The following is a 20514-nucleotide window of genomic DNA, read 5'->3' on the forward strand; positions in this document are numbered from 1 at the left end:
AGATATAATTCGAAAGTGAAGCGAAGTTGTAAAAGTACCCACCGATACATTCATCTGCATAATATCACGTTTTTTGTGATAATCATGCAGCTCATTGTTGTCTACTGTTCGTCTACCTATATGCTATTGTTTCCATGCTATGAGATAAACATACAACAATGCACACTCCCCCTGCAATGCGTTTTCCTGTGCGTTGGAGGCCCTGGAGAAAGCTGTTTATTTAGTAGAATAAAAGTGGATGAACAGCTTGGATTGATTGGTGGGTTGATTAATTATAAATAACAAAAATATCACTGAGCGTAGAAAAATATTCATGTAACTACATAAAGTGATAAGGGCATGCCCCGTTTTTTGCGCTGAAAGTAAATTGCGCTCAATTTTACGACACGGACGATGAAAATTGTCTCCCTTGCCAATCCAACGTGTCCAAAAATAACCTCCAGCGGAACGGGATACCAAGAAAAAACACAGGATTGCCCTTATCGAAACAAGATCCGGAAATAAGCAATAGAGCATCAAGTACGCAGAGAAACCCTACCGGCCGGACCAATCAATCTGTCCAAGATGATGATAACAATTCAACCGTCCTGTACGACGGAGCAGTGTAACAACATTCGGCATGGAAAAGTACCGACACCCGTAATAAAGAAATCAAGCCACGAAGCGTGTTGTTACTGTGGCGGCTGGTAGGGCTTTCATTTCTCCATCAATTGCTCAGCCGTGTTCCGGGGACCTGAATGCATTGATAGGGATCTCGTATGTTGCAGTACATCGGCTGCAGAGTCACGATGCTTCAGCAATACCGACACTGCAACAAATTCAAAACACATTATCTACTCTCATCCCGAATGCTATATGGGAGTCTATCAAAATGTTTTACTTTTACCCATATTAAACTATTTTCGCCATTTTTTTTACACAACGTTCATCTGTTTCGAGTTCTAATGGCTCGACGCAGAGCAAAGTGATTCCAGCTGATAGAAAAACTCAATCGCAATCAAAAGTAGTCACAAAAACTGCACGTGCTGCAGTATATGAACGATTAAACTAAAAAAACCCATCCGCCAAATTACCTTCCGGCAGTTAACGTTGACGCTAATGTCAAATTTATTACTCTGTAATCATGAACTTGTCGAAAAGGAGACCACAATCAACGGACAAAACCTATTTGCGACGATATTCACGCCATGCGCCTGACGGTCAAAAAAGAAGTAAACGTGATGGACAGCTCTACCCTGATTGAATGTTCTCTTTTTTTTCCTTTTTTGTTCGCTTGTTTGTTTGTTTGGGGTTGTAGCAACATCATCCCCCCAATCACAGTTGCGAACGCACAACACGCTAGTGACGTGTGATTTGAATGCACATCACGATGCACGTCCGTGCGCCGATGGCAATGCAAAACGTGCGTACGAAGTTAATGCATCTTGCGGTAGTAGAGACAGTGTAAATAGCACAACTGCATCGATCGACGACTAGCTTCTCGGTAAAAGCGAACTTTTTCCAACTGGCCAGTCTAGCAACTGCCGGCTCATCTTCTCCATTTTTACACCATTTTCGCAAAAGAAAACCCCTCTACATTCTGTACCATACGTTTACCGTGTTTAGTTGGGTGATTACTATTCAGGAAATGCCGCTCTTAAGCTAAATTGCACTGAACAGTGCGTTTGTTGTCTTTTTTTACGCATTATGTCCCACCCCAGCACGAGTCTTGTACGATCGAGATCGTGTTTGGTTTCAGAATTCAACAAATAGTTTTTATGTTGCCACACAAATCCCACGTACAGCTGGGCGGTTGGATGTGTGTACGTGACAGCACACGGAGTGCGATTGTTTTAATCGAGCTTGTGTTCGTGTGGGTGTGATATTGTTTTGTATACAAACGAAAGCTGACCACATTGATGGGAGCTGTAACATTACAGTGCAAGAGAATAGATGTCTAGTTCCTTCCTAGGATGGTAAATGGCTTTAAATGTGCCTAGAACAACAATGCAACAAATAAAACAATAAACAATAAATTTGAACAATAGAAGAATTAAATTTTAAATGTTACATAGAATAGGTGAGGTGTAAAAGTAAATCATAGTGTTACCTAATGTTTGTCAACGCCTGTCTACGGTACACACCCATGTAAATGTTGATCTTCACAGTTAACGATGTAGTTGTGTGATCATACACACCATTCCAGCTAAAGCACGGTTCAGATCGATCAAGAAACGGTTGTGCTGTGCTTAATGAGTCTGTAATAAAGAGACATTCGTGTGAGTCTGTAGTAAAGAGTCATTCGTATGCGTCTGTAGTGAAGTGAGTCAATCGATTCATGAGTCAACTCTTAATCAATTTATAGATTAAATAATTCATGCGCATGCGCAATTTGTGAAGGTTTTTATGTGTTGTCCTTGGGTATTAGCGCGTTTTCTTGCATTTTCAGTCGGAACCTTTACAAGATTTTCAAAAAGATTTTAATTTTGGGCGGTTATACAGTGTGAACGGTTTATTAAACGACCTATAAGAGCCGCACCCCCGTACGCAGCACTCACTTCTTCTAAGAGGTCTGAACCTTCCATTTCTGGCTTTCTGTATCTTTATTTACCCGAAGCTGGATAGTCAGTCCTGAGTACGGGTGATTGATCTGGATGGGATTTTGGTCATGTACGATCGTGTGAAGACCGGCGTCGCTACCATCAAACCACCGGGCCGCTCCAATGCTTCCAAGTGCCAAGTGAGCGACTCACTATCCTGATTAATACAAATCAAGGAAGACCAGAAATGGTCGTTGAATCCACGAAAATAGCAGCATTATTTTCTAAAATAATACCATGCTTTACAGTAGCTTATAAATATTTTTAAGTTTTTTACTGCTTGATTCGCTGCAATTTTTCATGTTTTATATTTCACTAACAGAAATGCGAGAGTGTTTCAGGAATGATTGCTGTTGTTGTGCTATGTTGTTTACTTCTCAGTTTAAATAGAGCAATTTTTATCAAATCAGGAAACCGAGAAGATTTTTAGTAGGGTCAAAATTTTTTTCAGATCGTCTGTATTTCAATAACCCATGACACAAACACAACATCAAGAGATATTCGCCAGCAAATTCTGGGCTTTTTTTAACTTTATTTACCCGCAACCTGGATAGTTGTTCCTGGGAACGAGGGATTGGTTCGGTTGTAATTTTGCACCGGTCCTGTCTAAAGAAGACTGGCGCCGCTAAATCTGATTAAATGGCACCATATGAAATTTAAACATGCATGTGTCTGCTACTGGAAAGACATGACTCAAATATACTGTCTGTGAGGAAAAAGTTAGAAAAAAAATTGGGAAATCTGTGGTACCTGAATGTGGATGGCTACTTAACCTTAGATATATCCAATCAGTTACTTTTATCTAATTGTGAAAGACGTCGACTTTCGACGAAATTATGTGCGATGCCCACGAAAAGCATAAATGCATAGCAAGCAACTGGGGATCTGACGCAAAAATATTAAGAAGTGCTTTAGTGTAATTTGGAATACTCATGTTAAAATGATATGTTGCATATGATCCAGATGGGAGCTGAACGCAATCACGACGTGTCGTATATTTTTACGATACATTTCATTCGTGATAAATGACCAAGGTTCGGGACTTATCAACCACAAAGATCAAATATCTAAAACACGACGCTAGATGTCCAGATCAGAGGAATGGTTATATCAGACTAAGAGAAGAACGAAGTCTTCAAGGCTCAAGGTCTGTTAAAACTAATAACAACAACAAAAGCTCAATGTGACTTGGAATATGCTTTGCCAAATAGTTTTTATGAAAGTCAAAGGGGCCCGAGGTGAGAAATTTGATAATTTATTAAACTTAATAAAATAAAATTAACAACTTCCTCCAATTGGAAAGAAAACCTCTTTTTAAAACATCTTTGAGTTTGCGTACAGAACAAAATTCTGTTGCATAGTCCTGTAACCGGGCCGATTAGCTAGTAGCGGTTCAAAATCAATTAATAGACCAGAAATACTCACTTAAATAAATAAATCAAAATAAGATTTACTCAACACTACAGTAGACATTACGCAATTAAACGAGCGTAATAATTTTTGTAGTTAGTTAAACTACACCTGATCAAAACGATAAAAGTTGTCTAACGATTATTTAGGTAACCTGAAAGTAAAAAAGATAGAGAGGAAATAGCGCTCAGACAATACCAATTGTTTGCTGATGAAAGCTTAATTCTAAACCAAACACACAATCAAATACGTTATTGTATCTAATGTGCGATCATCAACAAGTTCCATTGAATAAGGTTGTGTGTGAACCGGACTTGAGCACGCACTGCAGGCACAGTTACAGCATATTTGCCAGCACGATCAAGCATCCAGCCAGCAGGGGTGAGGCAGCTGCACCAGTGCAAATCTCAACCGTGCCGTGGACAGTCAGTCGCTTCACAGTGTGTCCGTACGTGTGTTTTGCTGTTCGTCGTTGTTGGTACTGTTGGTGCTGCTGTGCCTAGCTTTGTATCCCATCCAGGTTGCCCATCCGTTCGTCGCCATTACACGCATTCACCTGCCGTTTTTGGCACAGCATCCTTCATTTTACCTGTCTCGCTAATGCTTCCGTAGCCCCGTTGCTTTGTGGCGTTGTGGCGACTCGCTGCTTGCCACATTCACAGCCACAACCCGTGTGCTTACCGTTGCATAGGAAAAACTACGCCGTGTTCGTTCGCTCCCATTGTGACGTTGCTCCGGCCGTTCGCGATCATCTACAGTCGGACATTATTAGTCTGTCATCTCACCTCGTTCTACCCCCGTACCGGGGACGGTACAGTGTTTGAAACAAAGTCCACCAAATCTGGCCATCGTTCTGTGCGCTGCGAGATCCGTCAAGATAGTCAAGATAGGCGATGTACCGCACGAGGGTTAACCTTCGCCCTATTTACTCTTCCTACCCGTTAACGCTACATGTCCTACGCTCACCATGTAGCAGTCCCATTATCAAGCCCTACAATCGTGTCATCAAGATTTTCTGGATCTTTTGTGTCATTTCTGTTGATACGCACCTCGCGAAGCGTTACCTCCGCCCCACTACAGAACGGTTTGCATGCAAAACGTGCAAGTTCCCATTTTGTCGCCTTAGTCAATTGTGTTCACAAACCGCATTTAGAACAATTGAACTTGTTTGCTCTATTACACCTTTAATAGGTGTGTATCCGATCCGCCCTTTGCTTACAGCTATTCCCGATTTTGCATTCTCTTCCAAACGGAACGGTGACGTCGATTAGTGGCGATATCTCGTACACGATCGACAGCCTCCAGCAAGCTTTTGTTCGGTTCGTTTCCCTAAGCCGTTCGTGTGCCCGATCTGATCATTAGCACGCAGATACGAGCGGGAAGGAATCGATCAGGCATGGAATATTTCGCTGTTGTAGGCTCTATACCAGTCAGCAATATACATTAGGCCAGCATTATACCAAGGCTCGCATTGCACGTATTGTCCCGATCGCACCCCGTCACTTTTCGCTCCTCGGCCAGATTACTGACCTCTCACCTGTAGCTGTGTGTGAATAAAACTTGGCGAGATTTCATCTTCACTCCAGCATTACAGGCTCCTCCATTGCCGTGTGTTGTCACTTGTTTTTATTGCCCCGTTTAATTTTGATTCCCTCGTACCCGATCTCCCCCAGGAGCCGCAAAAGCACCTCATCCAATATCCAGTGTATCGCGTGCGTTTGTGTTTGTGTGGAGTGTACGTGTGCACGGTGTAACGCCTATCGGTGAATGTGTGTGTGTGTGTATGTGCGACGGCTAGAGTTGTGATTTTTGGGGTAGTGTGTGCAAGTGCGTTGTTCAAGTCGCAAGATCATCGGTTCTTTTTTGTTGGTTACTGCTTCAATCCGAAAGCTCACGCTAAAGCTTAACGGGCAGAATCGAGAATCGGTGTGTGAGCCACGAAGAACGAAGTTGGGTTTTTTTGCTTTGCTGGTGTGTGCGTTGGCTGGCATTAGGCACGGGAATAGATTGCGAACGGAAAGGTAAACGTGCCAACGAGTAACACGTCTTCCACGGTTTGCTATCCTTCACGATCGCCATCAATTCCGGACCATCGAGAGTGTCGATCGACAGCCGGTTCGACCGTATACAGCAACTACAACGCATTGGACCAACATCTGCGCAGCTTTTAATCTTTGTTACAGTATAGGTAAGAGAATATTTTGTATTTTAAACTACAGTAATATTTATAAAAAACTCAATTTTGTATCACTGCATCGTATAAGTGATAGGTTAATGTCAACTATGTGTTGGTCGTGAACTTTATAAATTTTTAATTATACCGTCATCCCATCATACAGTTTTCCCAAAAATACGTTGCATTGTAACATTATAAACAATAGTTTTGGCAAAACATTACTCTAATTGACGAAATAAACGAAAAAATATCAATTATTAATGTGCTTCCTAACGTTACAAGCAGCAATCGATCCTTGAATACTAAATGTAAATTATATTTTAAAGCGAATTCGATTTATGCGAATTTGTCTGGCACGCATTATTCGGCGTAACTCGGAAAAGGTTTGTTTATGAAGTCGTTATTTTATTGTCAACTAATAATATTGACATGACCGTTATCAAAGGCTGTAAGGCTTCATTTGATCGAAACTGCTGATCGTCCTTCGAATAGTGTCAGTGATAATCGGATGGCACAATAGGGGATTCTAAATATATTGTTTTTGATGAAACGTTTTTTTTATGAAAAATGAGCCTTATCGTGATTCTTCGCGTGTTTTGGTCGGTTTTTCTATTAATGTTCTACTCATTCGCATTAGTTAAGGTTTCTCTAGGCTACAGCAACTCGTAATACACAACACAGAAATGGTCCCACCAAAATAGTCGTTAGCGGTTGTCAACATCGAAATCGCCATCTTTGAGCTACGAAACTAATCGCAAGAAGTATTTTAACGTTGAGCTGTATTTTCATACCAGTTTTAAAACTCTTAATGTACTTCGGAAGCTGATTTCTTCGCATCTAAAGAAAAAAATAGGACCGTTCCCCCAGATGCCGATCATTTGGCACAAAATTAAACTTTTTTAAGAATACAGAAGCAACAATAAAATTAATATTCCGATGAAGCACGTTTACCAAATGTTACCAATAATAGATTAATAAGATTTTGGATAGATCATTACCAGGTCAGCAGCTATTCCTTGGGAAATATGTTGACAAATAGCCAGAACTATTATTAACATTAACTTTATTGTCACTATTTTATTTTCCACCACTTTCAAACCCTTATGCGTTGTATCGCCGATCAAAAATAGTAGGAAAGGTTTCAAAGTCATATTTTATCTCATCAAATTTATTATCATTTTTGTAAATATCAAATAAAATTCTACGTTATTTAGAAGCAATTTAATACTTTGACTAGTGTTGCGTTCACATAATTTGACTGCAACTCATACCGGTGCCAATTTAACACCTTTCATATCGAACATGCAGTCTGCGAACCCATACGCTATCGGTCGAATTTTGGAATGCCTTCGGACACGCACGTTCCCGGTGCCGGAAATTGAACGCCACATGCAAATTGATGACGATCGCGAATCTCTGGCCTTTCTCTTGCTGTGTCTGTGTGTGCTTTTCTTTTAAATGACTTATAAAATCCGTGCCACAGCTCATCCTGCAGGAGCGTTGTTTACCCGGTTCCGTCACGTCTCCTGCAAAACGGACACTTCCTCGAGTGCTTTTTGGCAGGCCCCGGACGTTAGGTAATAGATTAACCCGCGTCCAACCCAGAGGCCCTATTGCTCGCTTGTTTGTTTTCTTTCGTTTGTGTCTTCCTTCTTTATTTTTTTTTTTCGCTGTTCGTTTGTAGTCAAGCGACATTCGAACGTCACATGGTTGAGGGAGTTTTTTTTGTTGTTGTTTCGCTTCCATTCCGTAAAAAGATCCCGCTTTGTTGAAGTTGTACGCAATAATGGCGCCATATGCGTTCGCGATCGTGTGCGTGAGCCGGTGGAGCCAGTGGAGAAAAAAAGAGAGTGTGTGTGAGAGAGAGAGAGAGAGAGAGAGAGAGAGCGAGAAGGAAAAAAGCACACTACTGGAACTTTCTCTTCTCCATTCGCGGCTTGTTGGGGGGGTGTTTGTTCGTTTTGTTTGTTTGATGCTGTCAGACGGTTCGGGTTTATAAGGGAAGCTTTCGCGCCTGCCCTTACTCACGGACGCAATTTCGTGTGGCCATTTTGGGATGCAGGATGACGAAATGTGTTTTGTTTTTTTTTCAACTCGTGTGATATAGATACACCAGATACAGATTAACACAGACATATTCCTTCCCGTGGTAAAGGTTCCGGCCTACCACGGAAACACACGGTTTAAGCTATTACACCCGAGCACGAGCAAACACCGCAAAACGGTCCCGCAAATGTATCTATTCGACATTATTATTGCAACCACCCGTGTTCGAGTGGTGGTAGTTCTGCTGCTCCGTTGCTGGTTCGCTTCGGTGTGGTTGTGGGACAAGCTTCACGCAGCATCCTCCCGTGCACGGGAACACTCGTACTAATCACCAACACAGAGCCCTAATCCAAACACACCTAGTCCGGTGCAGGAGAGAAGGAAAAAGACCGTGCCATTAAAGCATCAACCGAGCCGTGGCTTGTTGCCATGTTGTATAATTTCTGCCGTAACACAAACACCAACCATCGGGCCGGGAGATCAATCGTGACGGATAGTGTGTGGATCACACACACACACACACACTCCGTACCTGGAGCGGTTGATAAATTATTCGCATCACTTTTTGGTCACCCAGCAGTGCAGTAATTCAGGGCTCATTTTGGTTGCTTGTTCGGTTACTGCTTTACCCTTTCTTTGTAGGAGCTGCTGCCAGCGTTTGTCCATCGTGTGCAGCAAGGTTATCTGGCGCAGTACCACATGCGCAACAAAACAATTGCATTCCCGTTCGACGTGAACTATCGTTTGCTATTTGCGATAACCTACATCATCCCTTCACAGCTGCCACCAACAATCGCCCGTAGCGGGAGCCTTTACCTTTAAGGAACACAAAGCTTTCCCGAGCAGATAGGCAGAAATTCCACCATAACGTCGTTCATGCGGTGTGTGCTCTATGTGTGTACCGTCACTCATCCAACAAACCGTATGGATGCCTCCTACACGAAAGACCGCAAAATATGTGAATCGTGCAGTAAAACCAAGATGCAAAGCCTCCCAACAACCTCACACAACTCCAGCGCTTCTAGTGGATGAACAATACAAAAAATAGCTCGGGAATAGAAGAAGTGAAAGCTAGATAACCGCCACAGCGGGACAGAGCGCCCAATAGCGGCTGTTAGGCCATCTCCTCCACGTGAAACAGTCCGGGGGCGTTTGCCATTTTTTTTTGCTTTCCTCCACCCTCCCGCAGAAAGGGGCTTTTTTTTTTTGTTCGACCGGCAATAAAAGGTTATTTGCATTTTCTTTAATTAAATGAGCTGTGTTTTTAAAATATTTTACCTGCACCGTTCACTTTTTTTCTAATTTGTTGAGCAATTTTTCATTTCTTCTGGAAATTCTGGACAATGTTTGTAACAAACGAATTTCATGGGGGAGGGTTTTATTTTTGGATGATCTGATTATGCTTAACGTGTTTAAAAGCTGATTTTAGACGTGTACATTCCAGCGTTGCGTACAGGGAGTGCGAAAAAAAGCACCTCATCACTGATAACTGCCCCTATATTGCTCAATGTCAATTACCAAACATGTACATTGATGGGATTTTTTGTCTTCTTCTGATTGTTTTATAATCGCCACGGTGTTTTCCCCTCGCGGTGTGTTTTTGATAACCCGCGCGCTGACCGAACGAAGCTGTCGAAGTGCTAGAAGTTGTGCAACAGATTAACTAACCAACTGCTAATGTGTTGGGAGGTTTTCTCTACCTTTTCGGACACCTCTTGTGCGTTAAACCTGGAAAGGAATTCTTCGAACGCCTTTTGTTAAAATTGTTCTCAATTCGTGTTTTTCGCCACTTACGGCAACATGAAGATTCTCGAGAAAAGCGTAAATCTTACCGCTTTTGTGCAGCCGAGGAAGAATTGCACGGTTGGCAGCTCGGTTTTGGGCTTAAGACTTAAGTGCCTTCGGCTGTGGGATGACCACGCCATTCACCATTCCCATTCCAAGCCGCGACTACGTAATGATAGTAGTTTGGTCGATTGTAAATCCAAATGACTTGCCGAATGGATGATCGTTAATCAATCCCGTCTCGCATTGATTGATTGATTGCAATCTGCAGCGGTGCGGAAAAATGTGTTTCTTGTTTCGTTGGCAGTAAAGCAGCGCAACTGTGGCTGTGGTAGACTTGGGGCATAGCAAGCTTTCGAAGCGATTGCGAAGAAAACAAAGAGCCTTAATGCTTTGTTTATATTGTGGCACAGAATAGATATTTGCATTGGAAGATGACGCAATCAATTATAATTTTATTTGTCTTAAGTTTCCAATAACACTGCACCTTTGGTTTGGATGTCACAAAGACCCCCAAAAACCATACAACACACGAACGATCGGAATGAATTTCGGCCTTATTTATCCTTCAATTCTTGCACACTTTATTGACCGTCAATCACAATTTTATCAAGTACGGCTAAACCTCACCATCATCACCTCAAACCCAGAGTGCTGCTGCTCAAGGAACATCATCCGGACGTGAGAGCGAATAAAAAAAGCATCCCCTCGAAATGCTTCACAGCTCATCAAAAACCTTGCACTGTAAGCCCTCTTGCCACTTCCACAAGCCATCAGCCTCACTATCGCACGCAAGATTCCGTCGTTTCGGGGGTTACTTTTTGCTCATTATTTATCAAATTATCAGCACACCAACAAAAAAAAAGCAAAACAAAACAGCTCAAGCCCGAAACAAAATGTTTTTTTTGCGTTTTGTTTGCTGCGGATTAGCGAGACGGGCGAGTAATGTGTGGGTTAGTACTTGCACGCCACGGCTACGTTTTCCTGCAAAACACCCAAACGTTTCCCAGCCTCTGTTCCCAGGTTCAGATCAGCTTCAGGTGCCTTTTTTTTGGCAAAATGCAAAGTCTGTCGTGTGTAAGTGGTTTCCTTCTGTTTGTGCCTGCAACGCAAGTACGTCAGCAAACCATTCGAATTTGCGTTTGCTGTTTCACGACCGAAAAGACCATCTTATTGTAGCTAGATGGAGATAAAAAAAACATGCTGCATGATATGACGAACAACGCTTTGCTTTGTGTTTACAATCTAACGTTGGAAAAGGTTTTATAAATGAGCGACATACATAGGTACTTCAAATGTAATATAAAATATTTTTTTAGCTCAGGTTTTTTTTTTATTTTTACAAAAATTAGGGTTTATCATTGACTCTTTTAGAGAATGCCAAAAGATCTATCGCTTGTCTTTGTTTATTTAGCAGATTTAGATATTTTAATGGTAGAAATTTCATTCTCGAATCTTAAACTATGAACAATTCCAGCAAGTATGAAAAATACAAGCCAGCTTCCCCGATGACATGTAGCTTTTAGACGTCTATAGGATAGAGGCATGAAGAGCTTTTACTCTCCTCTGGTATTACTGAAGAAGCTACTGGAGAAAAATATCCTCTAATCACAATTACTTGCTCGTTGAGCGTTGTACAAGTCCTAAACGATATACCTGGACGTTGAAATTATTATAATGGTTTGGGCAAATTCGTGGAATATCGATTGGAACTTCGTTATCTCTAGCAAAATATGGCATTTTTACCTCAGCTTAACCTTCAAGTAGGCAACCGGATACCCGGGTATTTTTTCAACTTTAAACTGCAATTACTTTTGATTCATTGCTTATATTGACCTGAAAATTTCTGTAGCCTCCCAACATTTTGTTTCCGATTTTTTGGCGCATAAATTGTAATTTTCAACAAGCAGTATGTATTTTATTTTGATTTATTTTAAACTTTACTACGTAAGTTGGCAACCAGCATACCCGGGTATTCCATACATTTTGTATGGAGAATGACGTTTCTCTTCTTCTTTTTCTTCAATTTCAATCGATTTAAAATTTGAAATTGATCGTTAGTTTAATCATAACATAGAACAACATAATTAATGAATAAAATAGATTTTAAATACGCACAAGCAACAAAAAGTCTAGAATAAATGAATAAATTGTAAATAAATACATTACATAAAATTAAACGTATAAAGACAATGATTATGCTGAATTAGCGAAAATGTAAACAATGGATTGTAATACAACGCATTTCCTATTACTTGTTTCTTTTTTATATTATAATATGTGTGATATAAAAAAAATTATATAATATTGCATTATAGTTCTATATTCATTTAACGTTCCGATTTTCACGGATTTGCAAGAATATAAATGTATAGGAAGCATTGTTTACCAACGAAAACCGTTAATTGTATACGTCAAAACGTATGGAATACCCGAGTATGCCGGTTGCCAACTTACGTGTGTAAATTTGGTTGACAACTCTACGGTTAAGAATGACATGACTAATGACTACTCAAGAATTAATGAAGAATTCCAATTGATTTTAAATATAGGTTTGATAATAAAGGTATATATTTGAGGATTATCAATGTTCAATTTTCTATGCTAAGTTCTACTGACCACCCAAAGATGATTAAGTTCCGTATCGGTGGGATCTAAAGAAAAATCTTGTATTATGAGCAAAACTGGCATTTGGACTATTGTTTATGCGAATCGGATGCGATAAGCCACAAACTAAAGAGATTGCATTGAACACAATCGTAGTTAGAAAAGAGGATCGCACTCGCCTTTTTCTGTCCAGATTTGACACCAACCGATCATTTTGCCGATAAATGTTTAGCATCCAGATTAAACTCACAGAATTAGCTAATCAACTCGATGCCCTGGGTTTTAGTGTAATAGAACTAAGGAGTTTTGAAGCACAAGTTAATATTCGACTGTGATACCAACGGTCAGCCAACAAAAATCATGTTTTTTAACCATATGCATCTTAAATCCCTTGGTCAATGTCACTTTCATGAAAATCACTGCACTTGGAAATAACTACCATTCCGAATATGTATTTAACATGATTGTAAAAAATCTCAGAACTAATAATGCCTATCATAAATTATGGTAATTAAAGAAAAAACTTGACCATTCCAATGATGTACCCTAATTGCTTCATCCAAGAACACACATTACTCTACTCTCTCGCCGAGTGCATCTATAAAATGTTGAAATCAATCCGTCGGTGCGCAATCGAATCGTATTTCACACACAGTCGTCCCCGACTGCATCCAATGCGTTCCAATGCATTCACTCGCTGTGTCACCGTGAATTGTTTGCCCGTTTGGAATTGTGTTCCTTTGGTCATGGCCGACGGATCGGGCGATCTAGCCCTACCGTGCACGCCGCCGCACGACCGGTGAACGTTTTTCCGCGCATTTTCGCATCGCATTGACCGTGGCGGGTTGACCACGCTGACGATGGTAGTTGTGCTCGTGTTTGCTTTTTTTTTGCTTTTTGTGTGTGGACGTTCCGCCAGTGCGCCTCGGACGGTAGAATGAGGTACGTTATGGTCAGCTGACAATGAAATCCAGCTTTTCGAATTTCGTGCCGTGTTCTGCCATCTCCAATCCGTGTCCTTTGCTTCGTGCGCTAAACCGTGACTCAGTGGATTGAATGGTTGAATTGCATGCGGCAAAGCGAAATGTGTAAAACTCTGATCGATTTAGGTCGCACGAATCAGGTGATTATTTGCAATCCCGAGCGCTCGGAATCGTGAACTGAAATTCACACGAGAACAGTTTGCTTTATTAAATTATTGAGATATAAATACAAATATATTTCTGGCTTATAGTAGCTCTTCTAGCTAGAGTTGCAGTTATATAAAATCGAAATCCAGCAATCATTTAAATTTGTTTCGTATTTTGTATTTTCTCATACAATCTCCCAAAAAACCTTTCGAAACGACCGACCATTGCGGATCTTCATTTGCATTCTTCGCATCCGTTTCGGACCGATCCGTTTGGTGGGTTTTTGAAGTTTAAAAAAACAGTTTCCTCCGTCACCATCCGATAAGAGTTAGCAGAAACAAAAAATCCGCATAAATCTTTCATTACATAACTGTTCCTCTTCCAGCTGCTTGTTTAATGGGCATTAGCAAACAACAATAGCCTGAACCTTTTTCCTTGCCGCTTTGCGCTAAAATATGACTTTAGCTTTGTTTTGTTTGGTGTGTGTGTGTGTGTTTTTTTTGTGTTCGTTTACTTCATCAATATTGCCCGGACAACCGGAGACTTGATCGTGTGTTCAGCCTAAAAAAACCGGTTGAAACGCATTCTTTGCATCAACAACGGAGGGGTGCTGCAAACGGGTGAGGCGAAGTGATGACAAACATTCAGATTCGAATAGGCAGAAACTACACATACCCGTGTGGGAATATTAAACATGCCAGCAAATAGCTACCACCCTCCGGTTCGCTCCCCCCCTTCCAAAAAAGGGGGTTGCAGTTCTTTGTGTATGCAAAGATGGAGTCACCGTCGCGCACAGAATGGCCAAACGATTCGAGTTCTTTGCGAAATCAGCAGAAAAATAAATAAACACCCGCTGCCGGTGCAGCTGTAGCAGTGGCCAACCCACCCTTCGTGCAAGCCTGAACGTCAATGCCAGAACGTAACAGTACCCCGCTCAAGGGGAAGCGATCTTAATTAGAACCGGCTTTGACGGTGGCAAAGCTTCGACGCACCTCCCACGTACACACACAAGCAACAGTACTGGGGAGAGCTTTTTTGCCAACCCATACACCCATACAATCAGACGCGGGGTGCGCTGGGAACGCGCTGCATCAGCTGGTTTGCTGGGATCGCGAGATGCTTTCCGATGAAGGGATGAAAATGACCGTAAATGAAACGCCATTTGAATGATGCGGAACAAATTACACAGCGTCCCGTGTGAGGGTGTTTTTTTGTGCGAATTAATGGATTATTTAACACGCTAAGCATTCATTTCCAACTACGTCCAAATACCTGAAATTCCTAAACCAATACAAGTGATTGCTAGTGAGTGATTTCAAGTTCAAAACTCCAAATAAATTATTCTTTTTTTCGTTCATTTTCTTATTAGTTTTCGTTTGTATTTTAATTAATTTAATTTAATTTAATTTAATACAATTTATTCATTAGAAATTAATTACTACAAAAAATACAAAGTATCTTTTAGTAATATCACAAAGTAAATACTGTGTTTTATATTAAATTGTCCCTCCTTCCTTCCTTCAGCTATCAGTAGTTTGTATTTTATAGCCCTTTCCACCTTCAACACTAGAACGGCCCATGGTAGTATTCGTGCAACACCAACACCAACGGAACAGAGCTGCATTCCATTTGTGCTAATCTTGTGCACATCTTGCACGTCTCGTCCGGCAGGCGCGTCTCGCCGTACATCGTGGTGCATATCAATGATCGAAGATCACCAGATAACTATGCAGCCGTGCATCGTTGCAGCCGAGACAGTCGGGCCGGTGGTGTCGATGCGTCTCGCTAGGTGGTGCCCACAGTCGGAAACGATCATTTGCATAAATTAGTTAAAGATGAATGAAGCTGTTAGCACGAACGGGTACGAACGGGGGTTGCAAGGGATGGGAAGATGAAATTCTTTAGCCATGATCCTTCAAGTTCGGAATGCAAACAGCATCATCTGGGCACTGTTTGCCCAACGGTGGAATGCCACTTGAGTGATGGTGTATGGAGAGCAAATATTAGATCTCTTAAAGAGTTTAATAGAATTCAGTAATTTTAGCCACATCCTCACAGAGACCCAAAACCAACAACATTTAACGAGCAGTACTCCAGTAACACACATTATCGAGGGTCATATTGGGCATGAGTTCCGATCCGATATGCAAAAGCAAGTGACCATTTTCGTCCATCCGCGTGTACGGCCTGTTTGTGTCACGGTGCCGTACCGTTCGTCCTTCAATCTCTCGCCGCATCTAGATGGCAGCGACTAGAGCAGCACTCCTGTACGAGTCGTGCGAACAAAACAGCAAAACCAGCACCAGTGTGGATCGGTAGCTATCACGATGGTCACGTCAACAGTTTTGAAAATGCGTACCCGATACCGCTTCCGAGCCGAGCATCTCAATTCCGTTTTTGCTGGAAGGTATCGGTCGTCGCACACGTCGTTGGTTTGCGGTTGGGCAAGGTCCAAAATAAAACCCTCCAAAACCGGTTCCAGTGTGTCGGCACGAAGCTTTCTGCCATTCCTCCCCTTCCAGGCGGTAGGTAGGGAGCGGTAGGTTCATTTTTATGAGTCTCTAAACTTTAAGAGCCAACAGTTTGTTTTCGTTTTTGTTTGCTATGCGAACGCTGTCGCGTCGTTGTGTGGTGCGTTGCGTCTTCTTGTACCGAGAAGCTGACCCTAAAGATGGGCGCAACATTGGACGATTTGGAGGGTGATGATCGTACGGCTGCAACTCTTTGAATTGTTGGCCAGAAGTGGAAGTATGTCTTCAAACGAGGATATCTTTCTTTAGCTAGCTTGTGAATTCTTCGAATATGAGGTTTCATTCATACAGATAGTCCTCGACATACCCTGTTATACAGTAGACCAAGGCGATCGTCGAATCCTAAAATATCGTTTATTCTTGCGAGTCTTAGACTCGACTTCACGTATTTGCTCATCAAGCACTTAACATCACATTAGAAAATTAATTATCAACATTATTTAAAATATCTCGTGGTGAAAACTCTCAGAACTATCAAATGTCAAAATCCGCTTACATCAGATACCATGTATCTCGGGAACAAGCTGTGGTTTTATTTGATGACGCATTGTGTTTGGAAGGGAACAATATTCGGACATATTCCAAGGTCAAAAGCACAACCCGTCCGATAGAAACCAGGGAAGCGAGAAACTCCACTTCGCTATCTACGCTCCGTACTGCGCCATTGTGCGATGCCTTTCCATTGCAAAACTTTGCCCCGCTAGAGGACAGTAGTTCGAAGGCCCTCGAAGGCTCGTGATCGGAGAAGAATCCCGCCATTGATAGGGATTGTTGTAGAACGAGTTTTTTTTTTTCAAAGTGTTCGTCTTACATCTATCCACCCTCACGCGTGTGTGCGAATGGGGATGCAAAAACCCATGCACCCTTGCCCGCGTTTGTTCTTTTCTTAGACACGAAGCTTACGAAACCGTTGAGCGGCACCGACAGAGTCTTAACACACAAAAAGCTACACCTCACAGCACAGCACAGAGCGTCGTTGGAGTTCCAACCTCCAACACAGCGGTACGGAGGGATGGAATGTAAATATTTGCATTATCCGCCGCAATCTGCGCCCGACTGTTTTGATCTTCCGATTCGTGGCGAATGCACGCGTGTGCACCTGACGACACAACTGGCAAAGTTTGCCAAGCAAGATTGATTTCAACGATAACGCGCAAGGAATTTATTTTTACTAGCGAGTGGAAGAAAAAGGACCGATCGCATCTGTTATTTGTTTATTGGCACAAAGTTCCGAGTTTGGCTTCAGATGAGCTTCTTTGATGTCTTCACCTTTTTTATTTGTTTTAATTGTTTTGCAGAGTACATATTTCCGTTTTTCAGACCATTTTCAAAGGGATTACCGAGCATCTGGCAGACTTGTTCAATTCTGTGAACCATATTTGTGTTTAAAATGTTTGGTTGGATACGGTTTTGGTTTTTGGGTTCTATAACTTATTTAGGTTATCCTAAAAAAGGTAACTGTTGACAAATGTAAGCAGTCCGACCAAGATATATAACAAACTGGTCGTGATTGCGGCGTTTGCAAAGAGAGGGCGCTGCCGTCGTCCTGTAGAACCCGAAGTAGCACGAAGGATCGTTGGAGCGATGACCGGAGAGGCTGGGTTGACGACCGTAGATATAAGCACGTGTCAGCGCGCATTAGGGCCTCTTTTTCGCAAGGTATAACACATGTGAATTTTTTAACTCGTGGAAATACAACGTGTTAAATCAACGTGTGTGTGGAAGTAGAACTTTACCAAAGAATCCGAAAAGAGCCTGTTGCGTGACGCAACAGTAACCTTTAAAAAAAATCCTTCATAAACCTGTGCCAATTTGTTAATTAATTCGTAATTAATTAAAAGTATCTCACGAGATTTTTAATTGCAATGCGCAAATTGTGAAACTAAATTTTAAATTTTGCCCAAATTCATTGAATTGATAAGTTTTAATGTTCATGCACGTTAAGTAGCGTGAGGAAAATGCCACTTCCTACTTCTACTAATTTAACAGAGTTTAAACAGAATTTATTTTAAAAACTAAATGAGGCGATAACTTATGCTCCTCAAATAAAATTTCCACTCTTTTGCATTTCTGGCTCAACATAAAATTAACAAAACATACACTGCACCTGTTGACAAGCTCCAATAAGCTCCAATTTGCAGACTGGGGGGAGTTCCACTTTTCGCGCACATGATAATAGAATGCATTTTCACACCATGCGCCGAGGTCAATGACCCATTATTGAAACTGTCCCTAGGTGGAACAGGTAGACGCGTGGAACGCGTGACCTACACAGCATGGCGAGAGCATGGTGTGAAATAATAGTAATAATAATGATCACCAGATCGCCCGGATGCCATTACCAGCTCGGTTTTCCATCACACACGAGAATGAAGTAATCGCTCGGTAATAAACTAACCACCACCGAGCCAGGCGAGACCCTTCGAGATGGACCGACCATTTTAGTAGGTGGTAATGGGATCTATTTGCGGGACAGCCGGGTGTGGGTGGCTGTGTGACCGTCGGGGAAACTGTCGAACAATGGGCCAATTTCCATACGGACATTACCGGTGGCCCGGTGTGTGCAATATGAGTGTGTGAGCGAATTGCAGAGTGGTTCGTGTTTTTTTTTTGTTCGTCATGTGCAAACGAAACAAGTCAATAGCAGCACCCCAATTAGCAACGGTTGCAAGTGTGGGCCAGAAGCAAAAATGTTGCTAGTTTTCCATTTTTCATTCACCCACACACAGGGGTGCAACAAACTTTGTGTGACCCGGTATAGGTGTGAAGGCTTTGGGATGCAGCGTATCGAGCCGTGCCAACGTTGCTGCAACCCTTTTTACGTTGCTAACGATCGTTAAAATACAGTGAGCTACATCTCGAATCGAAGATGGGTCCGTGTGACGTTATCTTGCATAATTTGACAACCCAAAAGATGTAAGGATAAGCAGCCCCAAACGCTATTGTGACAGCGAAGCAGACAAACAAGCGACTGCCAGCAATAAGATAAGACGTGTGAGCTGAGCTTAGCGTGCCCTTAGGAAGGTAACATAGTGTTTACTGACGTGAAGAGGGATTTTGCCGTGTGAAAGGAACATCATCAGCGCCTTGTATTAATATTACCCATCAACGCGAGATAGGTGACGAGACTGAAACGGCAAATTGATGAGAAAACATCGCTAACAATATATCGAAACGAAATGCATGCTAATTTATGTTGCCGTTTGTTTTTCTCTTTTAAATATGTTGCAATAAAAATGGGAGGTTTCCAAAACAAATGTTCCCTAAAATTTGGGTAATGAAAACAAAAGACCTGAACCTGAAAACATTCCTCACCGAAGCCAACCTTCAGTATTCGAAGCGGTGTGCCATTGTCTTCCGTCCAAAGCTCATGACAATGTCCCAGCGGCTATGGCTTTCGAACACCCTCGGTAGGGTCCGTGCTATAGTGAAGCCCGAACTAAAAGCCATCATTACACACGTAATGGTGATGAACACCTTGAAGGCGGCCAGTCGAAGGTTTTTGGCCCTTGTGACTGTGCCGTGCGTTTGTGTACGGCTTTAACCACGCTTTGGTATAACGCGTATCGATGAAGCATGTGATATTGAACGAATTTCAAGTTTACGCTCCTGTTATCTTCTTCAAAGTTCCCAAATTCTAATGTTTTGCTTTTCTTTTTTTTCTTTTTAGGTAAGATGCAATCAATTCTTGAGAAGAAATGGAGATAGTATTAGCAGTGATATCGACATTTTATGATACACAAAATCGTACAGTTTAACGATTAAGAGGGACGGCAAAGATCCGACTATGCGATAAACACACATGAAAGCCTCCAACCAGCAAAGACGGCAATGCGTAAGAAAAAGATATTTCCACCGAAGAACGAACGGTATAATAATTTATCATAAAATATTACTAAAAGCCTCCGCGCAATAAAAATTTGCATACATTAATTGCAATTAGTATGCTTTGCTAAGCCGCAACGCTAACGGGCACCTCGCAGAGTCCCGTTTGCAGTGATGCATCTCGGTGCATTTCGTAAACCGTGCGCACAAACGCTCTCGTTATTTTGTTTTCCTAACCCATCATCAACCGCTGCCTCGCGGACTCACAATCGCGTGCTACAGAAATGCGGACGGATTAGCAACATTTTCATCTTTACGCTTCTGACAAAACTGTTCTCTCCATGTGCATTGCATTACCATCTCTCGCATATAGGATGATCTATGCACAACACACCATTCGATCATAAAAGCCCGTTTCGCCTATT

The 20514-nt window shown here is 41.8% G+C and overlaps 1 protein-coding gene across 1 annotated transcript in view; it reads left to right on the forward strand.

The window, feature by feature from the left end:
* The first annotated feature begins 4397 nt into the window (after positions 1–4397).
* LOC128301767 (PTB domain-containing adapter protein ced-6) overlaps positions 4398–20514 on the forward strand; it is a 33543-nt gene continuing 17426 nt past the window's right edge. The window contains exons 1-2 of the mRNA XM_053038394.1: positions 4398–4467; positions 5663–6177. The gene's annotated coding sequence lies outside the window, so the exon portion shown is untranslated. The remainder of the gene's footprint in view (positions 4468–5662; positions 6178–20514) is intronic.

This window comes from Anopheles moucheti, chromosome 3 (assembly GCF_943734755.1).
Source record: "Anopheles moucheti chromosome 3, idAnoMoucSN_F20_07, whole genome shotgun sequence".
Lineage (NCBI taxonomy): Eukaryota > Metazoa > Arthropoda > Insecta > Diptera > Culicidae > Anopheles > Anopheles moucheti.